Here is a 16,952-nt window from a genome sequence, read left to right as displayed (position 1 = left end):
AATGGATGGGATTTTGATAGGGATTGCATTAAACGTGTAGATTGCTTTAGGTAGCATAGACATTTTCACAATATTTGTTCTTCCAATCCATGAGCATGGAACATTTTTTCCATTTCTTTGTGTCTTCCTAAATTTCTTTCATGAGTGCTTTATAGTTTTCTGAGTACAGATTCTTTGCCTCTTTGGTTAGGCTTAATCTAGGTATCTTATGGTTTTGGGTGCAATTGTAAATGGGATTGACTCCTTAATTTCTCTTTCTTCTGTCTTGTTGTTGGTATATAGAAATGCAACTGATTTCTGTGCACTGCTTTTATATCCTAACACTTACTGAACTCCTGTATGAGTTCTGGCAGATTTGGAGTGGAGTCTTTTGGGTTTTCCACATAAAGTATCATATCATCTGCAAAGAGTGATAGTTTGACTTCTTCTTTGCTGATTTGGATGCCTTTAATTTCTTTTTGTTGTCTGATTGCTGAGGCTAGGACTTCTAGTACTATGTTGAATAGCAGTGGTGATAATGGACATCCCTGCCATGTTCCTGACCTTAGTGGAAAGGATCTCAGTTTTTCTCCACTAAGAATGATATTCGCTGTGGGTTTTTCATAGATGGCTTTGATGATATCGAGATATGTACCCTCTATCCCTACACTCTGAAGAGTTTTGATCAAGAAAGGATGCTTTAGTTTGTCAAATGCTTTTTCAGAATCTATGAAGAGTATCCTATGTTTCTTGTTCTTTCTTTTATTAATGTATTATATCACATTGATTGATTTGCAGATGTTGAACCAACCTTGCAGACCTGGAATAAATCCCACTTGGTCGTGGTGAATAACCCTTTTAATGTACTGTTGGATTCTTTTGGCTAGTATTTCGGTGAGAATTTTTGGATCTGTGTTCATCAGGGATATTGGTCTATAATTTTCTTTTTTGATGGACTCTTTGTCTGGTTTTGGGATCATGGTAATGCTGGCCTCATAAAATGAGTTTTGCAGTTTTCCTTCCATTTCTATTTTTTGGAACAGTTTCAGGAGAATAGGAACTAATTCTTCTTTAAATGTTTGGTTGAATTCCCCTGGGAAGCTGTCTGGCCCTGGGCTCTTGTTTGTTGGGAAATTTTTGATGACTGCTTCAATCTCCTTACTGGTTATGGGTCTGTTCAGGTTTTCTATTTCATCCTGGTTCAGTTGTGGTAGTTTATATGTCTCTAGGAATGCATCCATTTCTTCCAGATTATCAAATTTGCTGGTGTATAGTTGCTCATAGTATGTTCTTATAATTGTTTGTATTTCTTTGGTGTTGGTTGTGATCTCTCCTCCTTATTCATGATTTTATTTATTTGGGTCCTTTCTCTTTTCTTTTTGATAAGTCTGGCCAGGGGTTTATCAATCTTATTAATTCTTTCAAAGAACCAGCTCCTAGTTTCATTGATTTGTTCTATTGTTTTGTTTTTTTGTTTGTTTTTTTTGTTGTTGTTGTTGTTTCTATTTCATTGATTTCTGCTCTGATGTTTATTATTTCTCTTCTCCTGCTGGATTTAGGCTTTCTTTGTTGTTCTTTCTCCAGCTCCTTTAGGTGTAGGCTTAGGTTGTGTATTTGAGACCTTTCTTGTTTCTTGAGAAAGGCTTGTATTGCTTTATATTTTTCTTCTCAGGACTGTCTTTGTTGTGTCCCACAGATTTTAAACAGTTGTGTTTTCATTTTCATTTGTTTCCATGAATTTTTTCAATTCTTCTTTAATTTCCTGGTTTACCCATTCATTCTTTAGTAGGATGCTCTTTGGCCTCCATGTATTTGGGTTCTTTCCAAATTTCCTCCTGTGATTGAGTTCTAGCTTCAGAGAATTGTGGTCTGAAAATATGCAGGGAATGATCCCAATCTTTTGGTACCTGTTGAGACCCGATTTGTGGCCCAGGGTGTGATCTATTCTGGAGAATGTTCCATGTGCACCAGAGAAGAATGTGTGTTCTGTTGCTTTGGGAGAGAATGTTTTGAATATATCTGTGAGGTCCCTCTGGTCCAGTGTGTCATTTAAGGCCTTTATTTCCTTGTTGATCTTTTGCTTGGGTGATCTGTCCATTTCAGTGAGGGGGGTGTTAAAGTTCCCTACTATTATTGTATTATTGTCGATGTGTTTCTTCGATTTTGTTATTAATTGGTTTATATAGTTGGCTGCTCCCATGTTAGGGGCATAGATATTTAAAATTGTTAGATCTTCTTGTTGGACAGACCCTTTGAGTATGATATAGTGTCCTTCTTCATCTCTTATTATAGTCTTTGGCTTAAAATCTAATTGATCTGATATAAGGATTGCCACCCCAGCTTTCTTTTGATGTCCATTAGCATGGTAAATTGTTTTCCACCCCCTCATTTTAAATCTGGAGGTGTCTTTGGGTCTAAAATGAGTTTCTTCTAGACAGCATATGGATTTTTTTTTTTTTAATCCATTCTGATACCCTGTGTCTTTTGATTGGAGCATTTAGCCCATTTACGTTCAGGTAACTATTGAGAGATGTGAATTTCATGCCATTGTATTGCCAGTAAGGTGACTATTACTGTACATTGTCTCTGTTCCTTTCTACTACTTTTAGGCTCTCTCTTTGCATAGAGGACCCCTTTCAATATTTCCTGTAGAGCTGGTTTGGTGTTTACAAACTCTTTTGGTTTTTGTTTGTCCTGGAAGCTTTTTATCTCTCCTTCTATTTTCAATGATAACCTAACCACATATAGTATTCTTGGCTGCATATTTTTCTCATTTAGTGCTCTGAATATATCATGCCAGTTCTTTCTGCCCTGTCTGGTCTCTGTGGATAAGTCTGCTGCCAATCTAAAATTTTACCATTGTATGTTACAGACTTCTTGTCCTGGGCTGCTTTTAGGATTTTCTCTTTGTCACTTAGACTTGTAAGTCTTACTATTAGATGATGGGGTGTGGACCTATCCTTACTGATTTTGAGGAGGATTCTCTGAGCCTCCTGGATTTTGATGCTTGTTCCCTTTGCCATATTAGGGAAATTCTCTACAATAATTCACTCCAATATACCTTATGCCCCCCTCTCTCTTTCTTCTTCTTCTGGAATCCCAATTGTTCTAATATTGTTTCCTTTTATGGTATCACTTATCTCTCAAATGCTCCCCTCATGGTCCTGTATTTTTTTGTCTCTCTTTTGCTCAGCTTCTTTATTCTCTGTCATTTGGTCTTCTATATCACTGATTCTCTCTTCTGCCTCATTTATCCCAGCAGTAAGAGCCTCCATTTTTTTATTGCACCTCATTAATAGCTTTTTTTAATTTCAGCTTGGTTAGATTTTAGTTCTTTTATTCCTCCAGAAAGGGTTTTTATTTCTCCAGACAGGGTTGCTCTAATATCTTCCATGCCTTTTTTTTTTTTAAAGATTTTATTTATTTATTTGACAGAGAGAGATCACAAGCAGGTAGAGCAGCAGGCAGAGAGAGAGAGGAGGAAGCAGGCTCCCCACTGAGCAGAGAGCCCGATGTGGGGCTTGATCACAGGACCCTGAGATCACAACCTGAGCCAAAGGCAGAGGCTTTAACCCACTGATCCACCCAGGCGTCCCCTTCCACGCCTTTTTTGAGCCCAGCTAGCACCTTGAGAATCGTCATTCTGAATTCTAAATCTGACATATTACCAAAGTCCATATTGATTAGGTCCCTAGCCTTTGGTAATGACTCTTGTTCTTTTTGTTGTTGTTGTTGTGAGTTTTTCCGCCTTGTCATTTTATCCAGATAAGAATATATGAATGAGGGAATAAAATACTAAAAGGGTGGAAAAGACCCCAGAAAAATGTGTGTTAACCAAATCAGAAGAGACCCCAAATCATGGGAAGAAGAAAGGGGTAAAAAGAAGTTAAAAAAAAAAAAAAGTCTGGTGAATAGAACAGAGCCACCCGTCGCGCCTGGGTGGCTCAGTGGGTTAAAGCCTCTGCTTTTGGCTCAGGTCATGATCCCAGGGTCTGGGGATCGAGCCCCACATCGGGCTCTCTGCTCAGCAGGGAGCCTGCTTCCTCCTCTCTCTCTCTGCCTGCTTCTCTGCCTACTTGTGATCTCTGTCAAATAAATAAATAAAATCTTAAAAAAAAAAAGAACAGAGCCACCCTTTTGGTTTTGGGAGTATTTTGGTATTTGGGAGTATTTACCTCCCAAAATTTTAAAGAAAAAAAATATATATGCACACACAAAAATAAGGGTAAACACGATGAAGGGATGGAATATGACTGTAAAGATGAAAATTTTTTAAAAATTCCAAAAAAGGAGTTGATAAGTTGATTGGGGAAAAAAAAGAAGAAGAAAGTGGAGAGAATTTGCTCAGGCTGGAGACTAGAACAAACCCTGTGCTAGATTTAGGGTATATTTTTATCTATTAGAAGAAGTTGTATCCCAGAATTTTTTAGGAAAAAAAAAAAACTCTATGTGTATACAAAAGATAAAGTTAGATACAATGAAGGATAAAATATGACTATAATAATAAAAGTTCAAAAAGATTTTTTTCATAAAAGTTATTGTTAAGATAAACTAGTTAAAAAACATTAAAAGAGGAAAAAGTAAGAGTTAAAAAAATTAGAATAAGAAAAAAAATTAGAAAAATTTAATTAACTTTCCAAGACTAAAGAATCATGGGGAGAAAGCCATGAATTCCACACTTTGCTTTCCCCTCCTCTGGAATTCCGCTGTTCTCCTTGATCAATGAGCTTGATCTGGGCTGTATTTCTTGTTGATCTTTTGGGAGAGGGGCCTGTTGTAGTGATTCTCAAGTGTCTTTGCCCGAGGTGGAATTGTACGGCCTTGCCAGGGGCCAGGCTAAGTAATCTGCTCGAGTTCACTCTAGGGAGCTTTTGTTCCCTGAACGCTTTCTGTAGAGCTCTGGAAAAAGGGAATGAAAATTGCAGCCTCCCAATCTCCGGCCCAGAGGAGCCCAGAGCTCGGGGCCTCACTCCTCAGTGCACCCCTGGAGAAAAGCACTCAATCACTCCCATCTCCCTGGTATCCAGCCATGCTCTGAGCTCACCCGGCCTGTGACTGAGCATTTCTGTCTCTGGCACACAGCCCCATTTGGAGTCTCTAAACCCAGCAGATACCCGAGCTCTTCCAAGGGTGTCTCCCCGGATCTTGTGAGGTCCCTTCTCAAAGAGCAGTTGCCTGACAATGCCATGGATCACAATTTAAGGTAACTGGAAGCTGAGAGCTCACTCTTTGGCTCTGTCTCTGTAGCCGGCTTCCCTGCTCTAATACCTGCGAGCTCTGTGACACTCAGACACCCCCAATACTTCTTTGACCCACATAGGACCTGAGACCATGCTGTCCTTGTGAGGACCCACCCCCGCTTAGCCTCTGGAGCAATATCCCCCAGTGGAGCAGACTTCTAAAAGTTCTGATTTTGTGCTCCATTGCTCCGCCATTTGCTGGGAGCTGGCCCCTCCCCGCCGTGGTCTATCTTCCTGTCACTTCTGATTCACTTCTCTGCAGGTCCTACCTTTCAGAAAGTGGTTGACTTTCTGTTTCTAGAATTGCTGCACTTCTCTTCGATCTCCTGTTGGATTTGTAGGTGTTCGGAATGGTTTGATAACTATCTAGCTGAACTCCTGCTACCTGATGTCCTCTCAGCCTGCTACTTCTCCGCCACCTTGACTCCTCCCTCTATATTGATTTTCACGATGGTCTATTACTTCCTTTCTTCTACTTACTTTGAGTTTAATTTGCTCTTCTTTTCCAGATTTCTTAAGGTGGATCTCCAGTCATTAACTTGAGATATTTTTCTTTTCTGATGTAGTAAGTTAATGCTATAAAATTTCCCCTGAATGTTGTTTTAGCCCTCTGAACTGTAAGTTTTTCTAGTTAGACAGCTGTGTACAGACACTGCTCCTTGTCCCATATGGGTGGCATACTGTTCTCTCTAATCTTATGGCTCCTTCCCAGGTCTGAAGTATTATCCTCATACACGGGCAGTGGTCAACACTCAGTTGCATACTCAAGATGGAGCTTTGCTGATCTCCAGAGTTCTCACTTCCTGCACCTCTCCACTCTTTGTTTCTGTGCTCTGAGATCTCTAGCTTCCGTGGTTTCTCTGAGCTCACAATTCCATCTTCTTAACTCAGAGGGCTCACCTCATTTATTTCCTATTTCTTAAGAATAACCATTCTTCATTCCTTGATATCCAATGTCTTGAAAACTATTATTTTATATATTTTGTCTTGTTTTGTTTTAGTTGCTATTTTAAGAAGGAGATTCAATCCAGGCTGTTACTTCACCTTTGCTACAAGCGGCATCCCTTCACATCTTCAAGTGTCTTCCCATTAATCATCATACTTAAGCCTCTGTCGAGTCCTCTGTCAGTTAGATATCCAGTTTTAATACTCATCTCATCTCACACATGAGAAAATAGAGATTCAGAGACACCCAATAGTGGCCACAGGTTGAATTTTTTAATATAGATCTTCTGGGTGTAAATCTAATGCTTGTTACAGTGCACCTGTATATCTTAGGTGACTGAGTCACCAAGCTTGTCTGGTCTCTCTTTGTTTTATCTTAAATATCTTTAATACATCATGCATTCCATTTCCAGTGTCTTAAGAGTCTGAGCACGTTGACAGTTGACAGTTTCTAAGGCAAGGGTTTCTTCTGGGGATCTCTTTGAGTATTTTTTGATGGTACCTACTCATCATGAAAAATTATATACACTGACACTTACTTGGATGGATAATTACTCTTATTTCTTAAACTCTGGAATTCAAATAAGAAATATGACAGATTATGTTTCTTAAAAATTTGATATATTAATATCTGGGGCCTTGATCTGGCTCTATGTTCCCTTCCCTTAAAGCAGAGTCCAAGATGGTGAAATTTTTCCCTCCTGGCAATGAAAAGTATCAAAATGTAACAAATCCAAGAATTGAATTAAGCCAAAACTGACACATCAAATTCTAATTAACTTAATTCTTTGGGTGATATAAAGACAGAAATGGGCTTCTGCTTAGCAGATTTCATCACATACTCTATGATAATGTGATCAAATTTCTTTTTCAATATATCGTTATTAAATTGTCCTAGTATAGTCTTTCCTGAAGTATGGTGATAATAAATGTCATATCAGATGAGTTCATAGTAAAACAAAACAACAACAGAGGAGATTCTGAATTAAAGAAAGGTATTTACATTTTTTTACAATGGGATTTGTCCTTTTCCAACATGTAGATATACATTATGAATCTCTAAAAAATGGATACAGAATATAATAACTCAATATATGCAACCTGGAATCCTTTTTTTACATTGGATTAGTCTTCAAGTGCTATCTTGGATATGTAGAACAAGGATGAGAAATCTCTAATCTAGGGGTTAGGTATGGCATTTCATTTATTTGGCCATTGTGATGCCTCTACTAGAGTTCAGCTTCTCTTATCTAGATAATTGTTTCCTCTCAATTTCCAGGTTTTCTCATTATGTTTTCAGAAAGAGATGATGAAGTGTTTTGAACAATGTCTAAACAACGAATAAAGTTCCCCCCCCCCCTTAAGATTTATTTATTGGGGCACCTGGGTGGCTCAGTTAGTTAGGTGTCTGACTCTTGATTTTGGCTCAGGTCAAGGGCTCAGGGTTGTGATATTGAGCTCTGCCCCTGGCTCCACACTGGATGTGGACCCTGCTTGATATTCTCTCTCTCCCTCTCTCCCTCCTCTCTTTCTCCCTCTTTCTGTCTCTCTCTCTCTCCCTCTCTTAAAAATTTTTATTTATTTATTTATTAGAAAGAGACTGAGACAGAGTGAGTGCCCACAACACGGGAGGGGCAGAGGGAGAGAGAGAAAATCCTCAAGTAGAACCCTTGGTAAGTATGGAGTCTAATGTGGGGCTCCATCCCAGGACCCTGAGATCATGACCTCAGCCAAAATCGAATCAGCTGCTTAACTGAAGCAAACAAGATGGCAAAAAAAAAAAAAAAAAAAAATCTCTGATGCATAAAGAAGTATCCTTTAACTGACCCACCTCAAATACTTATGACACGTATTCATCAGACAAAATGTGGACACCTTGGCTGGAAACGCTGTAACAAAAAGGGAAAAGAGCCAACTCCAAGCTAGTGAAATTAACCTTTTTGAATACAGGAAGTGCTTTTAATGTAAAAAAATTTCACACACCATAAATGCGATTTGTACTGTTAGTGTCTTTTATATAGAAAACGTGTAATGGCAATAAGCTACCATGATTTGAGCAATTTAAAATTAATTTGTAATTTGTTAACTGTAACAGCTTGTGCATGAAAATAAGGTACTTATGTCTACAAACACACACATGTTCACAGAGGATATGCAAGGCACAGTTCAGCTCACTGATAATGCTAAACCACATAAGAATTCTAGATCCAGGCAACAAACCAACAGTGAGTAGCCTTGGGACCTGCAGCCCACATATTGGGATCCACTGTTCTAGGTCCTCTAGCCTTGTAACACTACTTGGGTCTAAGGGAAATGAAGTTACATTCATTTAACAATATTTATCACATACTTGCTCTATATAAGGCATCATGCTAGGAATTTGGAAAACACAGATGAGTAAGACAGTTCCTCTCCTTGAGAAATTTATAATTTAATGGAGACAGATGGACATAAAATGTTTACATACTGGTGTAACAATGTGAAAAATCTATTTATACATTAGTGTAATATAGCGGAAAAAATTATATTGCTGTAGCTGCTTTATCTCCTCTGAGGATGGCATCATGTTTTCTCTGGAGTAAATGGCTTTCTGTTTGGCAATGTAACTTGAGCAGCAGCTTTGCACTCAAAAAGTGAGCAACCCTTCCCCAAGGGTAGAATTTTGAAAAAGACAAGAAAACAAAGAAACAGTTCAACAGCTCTACCTATGAAATGGAGAGATATTTACTGTGACAAATAAAAATATTGAGAGGAAAGGGGGTAAGGGTTCTAGAGAAAGAAAAGGAGAGGAATCAAGCAACATAGTGGTAGAAATCTGGTGGGAGTGGGTGTGTATGGGGGAGAGTATTGTGAGAAATTTGGACTGGAAGGAATGTTAGGCAAGATATAATGGCAAGAGGAACTTTATTTGGAGGTGGGGTAGTTAAAGTGAACTCATTAAATTAGAACATGAACACAGAGAAGTGCAAAAATCTTAACTACGCATCAATTTTTTTTTCTAAAGAAACACATCCTAGTGATCATCACTGGCTCAAGAAACAGCACATTGCTAGAGCCCCTTTTGGCTCTTGGCCAAAGGACTTTTATGTTGATCTGAACCCATTTTTCTCATCTTCATTTTATTGATAATAGTTTGGCATAGACAGAAATGCTCATGTGAGAGGTGACTTGGTGGCTTAAAAATAAAGGGAGTGGAGTATCTACATTTAATATCTGAATTGGTATGTAACAAAAAGAAGACAAAAGCTGTAGGAAGTGACCTGAGGAAAAGTGGCGTTTTTTTGAGAACAGGATACTGAAGTCATCCAAAATCATGAGAATATAAGCTCAGTGGAATTGACAGATATCTCGAGGAAAGTCTTTCACTGAGCAAAAGCACATGTAAAAAAGTTCAGGGACCTAGGTAGGCATGCCACTCTAAACTGGACAAGCACAATCTGTGAAGTGCTTGAAGCATAGAGTTCTTGGGCTTGAGGAATAGAAGATGAGATCTGAAAAACATATATGGTGAATTTGAAGAATTTGGGGACAAAGAGGTGGGTATTCTTTTTATAGATACAGGAGAACCATGGAAGATCATTAAGAATGGCAGTAACAAAGATGAGATTCATTCTTTAAATGGACTCCTTTGGGGCTAGTTGTCAGCATAAAATGGAAGAGGAAGAAGCTGGTATCAATAAGAAGATTAGATAGGAAGATTATTCTAATATGTGAGGTGAGAGATCATGAAGAACCAAATCACAGCATGGTATAAAGATGTGAATTCAGCCAGCAATGAAGAACAGAAAACAGATGTGGAAAATGTTCAAACAGTAGAATTAATGGTATTTGGTCATCAGTTGGCTGAGAGGGTGCTAGAAGGGGAACAGGAGAGGACCCCTTATCCCTGCATCTTGGGAGACTGGGTAGATGGGTATATCATTTACTCAAACTGGAGATGCTAAAAGGAGGAGCTCAAAGTTTGGGGCTGTGGTTGCAAAAGTTATAATGAGGTGAGTTCTGGGTATGTAAGTTTGAGGTGCCCTCAGGACATCCAGGTAAGAATGTTTGTGTGTTAGTGTCATAAATAACACCTCTGGAAGCTACTGGAAGTGACAGGGAGAAATCACAGAAAGGAGACAGTAAATGAATGTCAGTGGGTGACAGTGTAACTATAAAGGAAATGGGTCCTTAAATTGGTTCAAAAATAGAATAGCATACAGTTACTAGAAAACAGTTTTAATTTATTTCTCCATAGCTTTTATTACTGGGTTGCTTAAATAAACAATTAGAAAAGTTAAACTATATTCTTCATACTTTTAATTTATTATCATTATTAACCATTTCATTTATAATTCAAGTCTAACATAATTGTCCAATTTAAGTAAAACTTACTGAAATTGGGCTCACTGTTAATAGCATATAAACCTAGATTCTGTCAAAACCACATAGTTAAAACACTGAAGAGTTATACTAATATTTTGATTTAAGTTTTTAAATGCTTAAAAGTAAAGCAAAAACTAAAAAAAGTATAAGTATTTTGGACATTATAAACTGCAGGTTTCACTTATATATCCAAACTGGGATTGCAGGGGTAGTGACGATTAAGAATACAAAATAAAAGAGGAGACTTTGGTGTTGGGTAGGATGGAGAAGAAAGCAAATGAAAATTCTTTTACTGTATAACTTTAATAGGCCAAAGAAATGCAAAATTAAGAAAAATTAAAGGCAGTGAAGATGTTTGGACAAAACAAAGACAGGATGAATGAACAAAGAGGAGACCTATGAAAGTGGGTAGGTGTCACCCACTGCTTTCTCATCTGAGGGAATCTGCAAGTTCTGAACCAGGCTGCCAATCTAGTTTGGTCTGAATGAAGGGACCTTAGTTTACTAGGGCAGCCATAACAAAGTACCAGAAACTAGGTGGCTTAAAACAACAGAAATTCATTCTCTTTTAGTTCTGGAGGCTGGAAGTCAGAAATCAATGTGTTGATAGGGCCGAGCTTCCTCTAGACTCTTGGTAGTATCCTCTCTTGCCTCTTCCTAGCCTCTGGTGGTGGCCTTTGATTTTTGGCATTCCTTGTCCTTGTGTTGCATCACTCAAGTTTCTGCCTTTGTCTTCCCCTGCTACTCTCCCTGTGTCTTTCTGTCTCTGTGTCACTTCTCCTCTTTGGAGGTGACAAGAGACCACCCTACTCTACTGTCTCCACCTACTAACTAATTACATCTGTGATGATGCTATTTTTCAATGAAGTCACCTTCTGAGGTTCTAGGGAAGGACATGAAGTGTGGCTGGGGGAGGGAGAGGTGTAACTCCACATTGTACATGACACTTCTGGAAAAAAGAGAAAACAGAAGTACTTTTCGATATTGAAATGATCTGGTATCTCAGTTTACAAATGGTAGGAGCCTTAAGTGCATGATAGTTATTTTCCCTTGTGATTCATTTGCTGATTCCAGAGGCTGCATGGAGGCTTAATAATTTGAAGAGGAAAACTGAAATCTCCCATTGTTTTATATTATCTGAAAGAAAAGCCCCACCTGAGGAAAAGAAACTGCTCAAACTTCAATTATTCCTTTCCTCCAATGCATGCTAAGTTTAGAAACAGTATGGTACAGGAGGCTGGAGAGCAAAGCTCAAAAATAGTAAAAATCTGATTAAGTCAGTCAGCCAGGGCATGGGATACACTAGGCTCTCAGTGGAAATTCCATGTCAGTTGTCCCTTAAAGACATTTTTAAACCAAAAGTTGACTCCTTCTGTCTTATATTATAACTTACCTCATCTCAATTTCTTTGAATCTGGAAAAGGCAAACCATCACAGGGGGGAAAATAATATAAAATTCAATCTGTATGGTATTATATACTCAATGTCTAGCACAAAAGAAAACATATGGTAGATGTATCAAGAAGCACAACATGTAAACAATATGAAAAACAAGTCAATAGAAGAAGACTGACAGAAGATTCAGATGTTAGAATTAGAAAAAAGGGACCATAAAATAGTTATAATTAATCTGTTCAAGGAAATAAGATAAATGGTTGAAAAAAGTAGACAAGAAACAGTATTTCAGCAGAAAACTGAGGACTATGAAAGAAAGAAAATGGACATTCTGTGACTGTAAAACACCATATCTGAAATTTAAAAAAAACTTCTTATTTTGGTTAACAGCTGACTGGACATAGGTGGAAATATGATTGGAATAATCAGAGACAGAATAATAGAAAAGAATCAAATTGAAGCATAGAGAGGGAAAAGATAGGGAAGAAAGCCCAGAGAAAAAGTCACTTCTATGACACAGCCAAATAAGCTAATAGGTGTATTTGAGCACAAGAAGGAACAGAGAGAGAAAAATGTGACAGAAGGAATATTTCAGTAAATAATGGCTGGGAAATTTTCAAAGCTGATACAGGTCTTTTCCTCCACAGGTTTAAGAAGTTCCTGAAACCTGAACAATGAAATATATAAGGGAAATCACACCTAATTTCATCATAGTCAACTAAAAACTTAAAAAAAAATCTTAAAAGCCTAGAAAAAAGACACATTGCCATCAAGGGAACAACATCAAGAATGGTGGTTAAAGTCTCAATGAAATCATGGAATTCAGAAAACAAAATGGAATGTTGTTTTCAAAGAAAAAATGAACTGAAGAAGACCTGACAATACAGAATGCTATACTTTGCGAATACATTTTTCAAAAATAAAGGTGAAATATAGATATTCTTAAGGAGAAAAAGCTGATAGGGCACCTGGGTGGCTCAGTGGGTTAAGCCTCTGCCTTCGGCTCAGGTCATGATCTCAGGGTCCTGGGATTAAGTTCCTGCATCGGGCTCTCTGCTTGGCAAGAGAGGCTTGGGAGCCTGCTTCCCCCTCTCTCTCTTTCTCTGCCCACCTCTCTGCCTACTTGTGATCTCTGTCTGTCAAATAAATAAATAAAATCCTAAAAAAAAATCTATAAAAAAAGAAAAAAGCTGATAAATTTGTTGGCAGTAGACCTACATTATAAGAAATATTAAAAGAAATTCTTTAGGCTGAAAAAAATCACAGGCGAAAGCAAGGAAGTACAATAAGGAATGAAGAACACTGAAATGGATAAGTATGACTGTTGACATTTAGGGCAACAATCCTAGCAAAGCCTGTACTGTACATAATCCATATAGAAATAAATTATATGGCAATAGCAAAAAATAGTGTGAGGGGGATAAACAGATATAAATATTTGCAAGATTATTGAATGTAAACAAGGACCAACTTAAAATTGTTTGTATAAATTAAAGATTCATTTAGTAATTTCTATTGAAAACTAAATGAATTATACTGAGATGAAACAAAAATATTAAGAGAAGTAATAGAGTAAGATAATAAAAATTATTGGTGAATCTACAAGAAGGAAGTAAAAGGGGAATAAAGAATTAAAGAACAAGTGGACAAATAGAAAACAAATAACAAATGAGAGAAATAGGAACCAGTAATAAGCCATGGTTTAAATGGGCAATTTTCACTATATGAATATCTAACAAAGGATTCATATCCACACTATACAAAGAAGTTTTAAAATAGATGTTAAAAAATAATCAACTCAAAGAAATGTGCAAAAGACTTGAACAGACACTTTATAAAATAAGATGTCCCAATTTCCAGTAAGCATATGAGAAAGAACTTACCTTGGTAATAGATAATGGAAAGCCCATCAAAATCACAATATGATACAAACACACACTTGTAGAATGTTTTAAATAATAATAAAAGAAAAAACAGATAGTACCAACGTTGACAGAGTGCAGAGCAACTTGAACTCTCATACATTTCAGGGAAAGTAGAAATTAGTCCAATCACTTTGTAAAACTGCTCGGGACTATCTACTAAAGCTAAATGCATATGCAGAGCCTATGATGTAGCAATTCCATTACTAGGTATACATCTAACAGTAATTAGGATATAGGTCTGCCAGAAGATACATACATACTTGTTCATAAAACTTTAATTTCTAATACCTAAAACCATAAATAATCCAAATGTCCATCTACAGGAGAAGTGATAGCTAAATTCTGGTAGTAAATCCATACAAAGGAACATGGCACAGCGATAAAAAACAATAAACTACTAATATATGCAATGATGGGATGAACTCTACTACATTATTTTGAGGGGAATGGCCAGACACAAAAAAGCAAATAAAATAAGATTCCATTTATGTGGTATAAGAGAAGAGGCAAAATTAACAGGCATTGAAAGAATTCCTATGAATGGGGCATACTCTCTATAAAGCTACTGCTCATTCTGGACTACTAGGTTTAGATAACTCTCCTAACTTTTATACTTTGCCTTCCAAGAATCTCCTAAGAAAAATAAGCAGTAATCAGCTATGAGTATTTCTATTCTTTGTGTCAAGCCATTTTTCCCGTTGAACTATCTGTTAGATTTAAGGTACTGTAGACAGTGAGTAAGGTAAACCTTCTTGACTGGCATGAAACAAACTCTTAATACTTCTTAACACTCCATTTTAAAAATGGTTCTCTTATGCACACGGCCTGATGAAAGGGCTTAAGTACATTGTATTTAGGAAAGCACTGGTAACATTCAATAGTGTTAAATGTGAGTAAACTACTGGAGCCTCTTTGAAGATGGGGAATAAGATACAAAAAGGACATTTGAGTAAATAAGGAAATATGGTCAGAAGTAGAGCATAGTGAACATTTGGGTGTGCGTTACTGCATTCCATATTTATACACAAATAATTTAAAGATTTTTCTTTTTTGTATCTTTGACCTATATATTAACTAGTATATAATGCAAATTTGATGGCAATTTTTAAAAAAAAATGTCATATTCTATCTCTTTAGTATATCATATTGGTTAAACTTTAGACAAACTGAGTTAAAAAAAATTTTTTTTTATTAGTATATAATGTATTATTAGCCCCAGGGGTACAGGTCTGTGAATCGCCAGATTTACACACTTCACAGCACTCACCATAGCACATACCTTCCCCAATGTCCATAACCCCACTACCCTCTCCCTACCCTCCTCCCCCAGGCAACCCTCACTTTGTTTTGTGAGATTAAGAGTCTCTTATGGTTTGTCTCCCTCCTGATCCCATATTGTTTCATTTACTCTTTTCCTACCCCCATTTCCCCATGTTGCTTCTCAACTTCCTCAAATCAGGGAGATCAGACAAACCGAGTTTAAGTTCCAGAGTTTAGTAGTTAGGTGACCTTGAACAAGTGATTTTTTCCTCTCTAAACCTTCGTTTTGTTATTTTTAAATAAGGATAATCATAGTGCTTTCCTTATTGAAAGGATAACAGAGGTATTGCATATAAGTGTCCATGTTTATGTACAAAACGACATCATTTGTCAGATAAGATTCCAGGGGTGGCAGAGTGGCTGAAGAGGGTTTTCTAGTAGGATATTAAGGAACCAATTCTGAACGGAGAAATTATATCAGGGTCGTCATGTGAAAGACATAAAACTATAGTAGCAGGTTGAAAGGAAGGCTCTTACAGAACAATTGCCATAGAAATAATATTCCATAGAAATCAATTAAGAGTTTTTCAAGACTATATCTATGTAAGATATCCAACAGTGGAAAAAAAAAATAAGAGAAACAACTATTTCAAGGAGAAGACATTTCAGACAAAAAGGCAAAGGAAAGGAGCATTGGTACAAAAGAGGGTGAAGACCAACTGGAAAAATTCCCTTAGCCACACTGGTTAGGGACTGGCACTAACTCCTTGGTAAAAGAGAACTGAAGATGAGATCAGATCTATTGTTTACTTTCTATGATTCCTTAAATGTAGCTCCATACAGTAATCTGTACACAATCACAGAACTGGATCCCAGAGGGGAAGAGGTTCCCAAATCTCAAGAGAGGAAAGAAGTCTATGTCCAATAGACTGGTGAATGGTGAAAAATATGAAATTAGCTATATGAAAATTAGAAATTGTGTAACAGAAGTCACAATGCTATGTATGCTCACACAGTTTTCTTTCCTGAAAATAAAAATAAAAACAAAGGAGGTGAACAAACATTTGAAGATTTTGGACAAGCAGTATCTGAAGTGAGAGAGAAACAAACACAGGCTCACACCATAAGCCTTCTGTGATTTCTGGATTTCAGTGACCAGTACAATATCCCACACTCCAGCATCCCTCCCCTCCCTCACTACCTTAATAGGAACTGACATAAGGTTGCCAAGTTCTTAATTTAACAAGTACTGACATTTAAAAACAATCACAAATCACCATTTACTCCCTTCTTCATTTTACAAAAGAATGAACTCATACTAAAAAATATAGGATGGACATGAACTGGGAGGGAAAGTGCATTATGAAAAATTCTCTATATCATTCTCATTATTCTTATTTTTGTGCTGGTATGGGACAACTTCTCTGTGGATGGAATCGGTTTGTGGGCCAGGATTTCCAACCTACTGCCCCAAAGCACTTGTTGTGTTCCAGCATCGTGGATAAAGGCACCTATACTACCAACTCAAACATTTTATTCCTATGCAAATGCATATAGGGTTCTTGTTACACAATGTGGGGATAAGGCAGTCTCAACAAATCCCTTATCAATTTTTAACAAACCTTTATTTTTGCAAAATTTGACATATAGATCAATTTTGGCCCTACTTCGCTTATTAGAGTCAAGATTCCCTTTCAATGAGCAACCAATAATAGTACCAAGACCCTATGTTTAACTTATATAATATCACTTACAACAGTGGATTGCAACATTGGCTGCCATGACTATCTCCCTTCTAGACACTGAACCTCTTGAGGGCAGTAACTAGTTTTCCTTACAACCA

General features: G+C 37.2%; 1 protein-coding gene across 1 annotated transcript in view; it reads right to left on the bottom strand.

The window, feature by feature from the left end:
• Positions 1-16,952, bottom strand: part of LOC111154498 (glutamate metabotropic receptor 5) — a 524,532-nt gene that overhangs the window by 126,770 nt on the left and 380,810 nt on the right. The gene's annotated exons all lie outside the window — the stretch shown is intronic.

Source organism: Enhydra lutris, unplaced genomic scaffold, assembly GCF_002288905.1.
Source record: "Enhydra lutris kenyoni isolate GAN:26980312 unplaced genomic scaffold, ASM228890v2 scaffoldscaffold37, whole genome shotgun sequence".
Taxonomy (NCBI): Eukaryota; Metazoa; Chordata; class Mammalia; order Carnivora; family Mustelidae; genus Enhydra; species Enhydra lutris.
The sequence above is the reverse complement of the archived record's forward strand: the minus strand, read 5'-3'. Positions and strand labels throughout refer to the sequence as shown.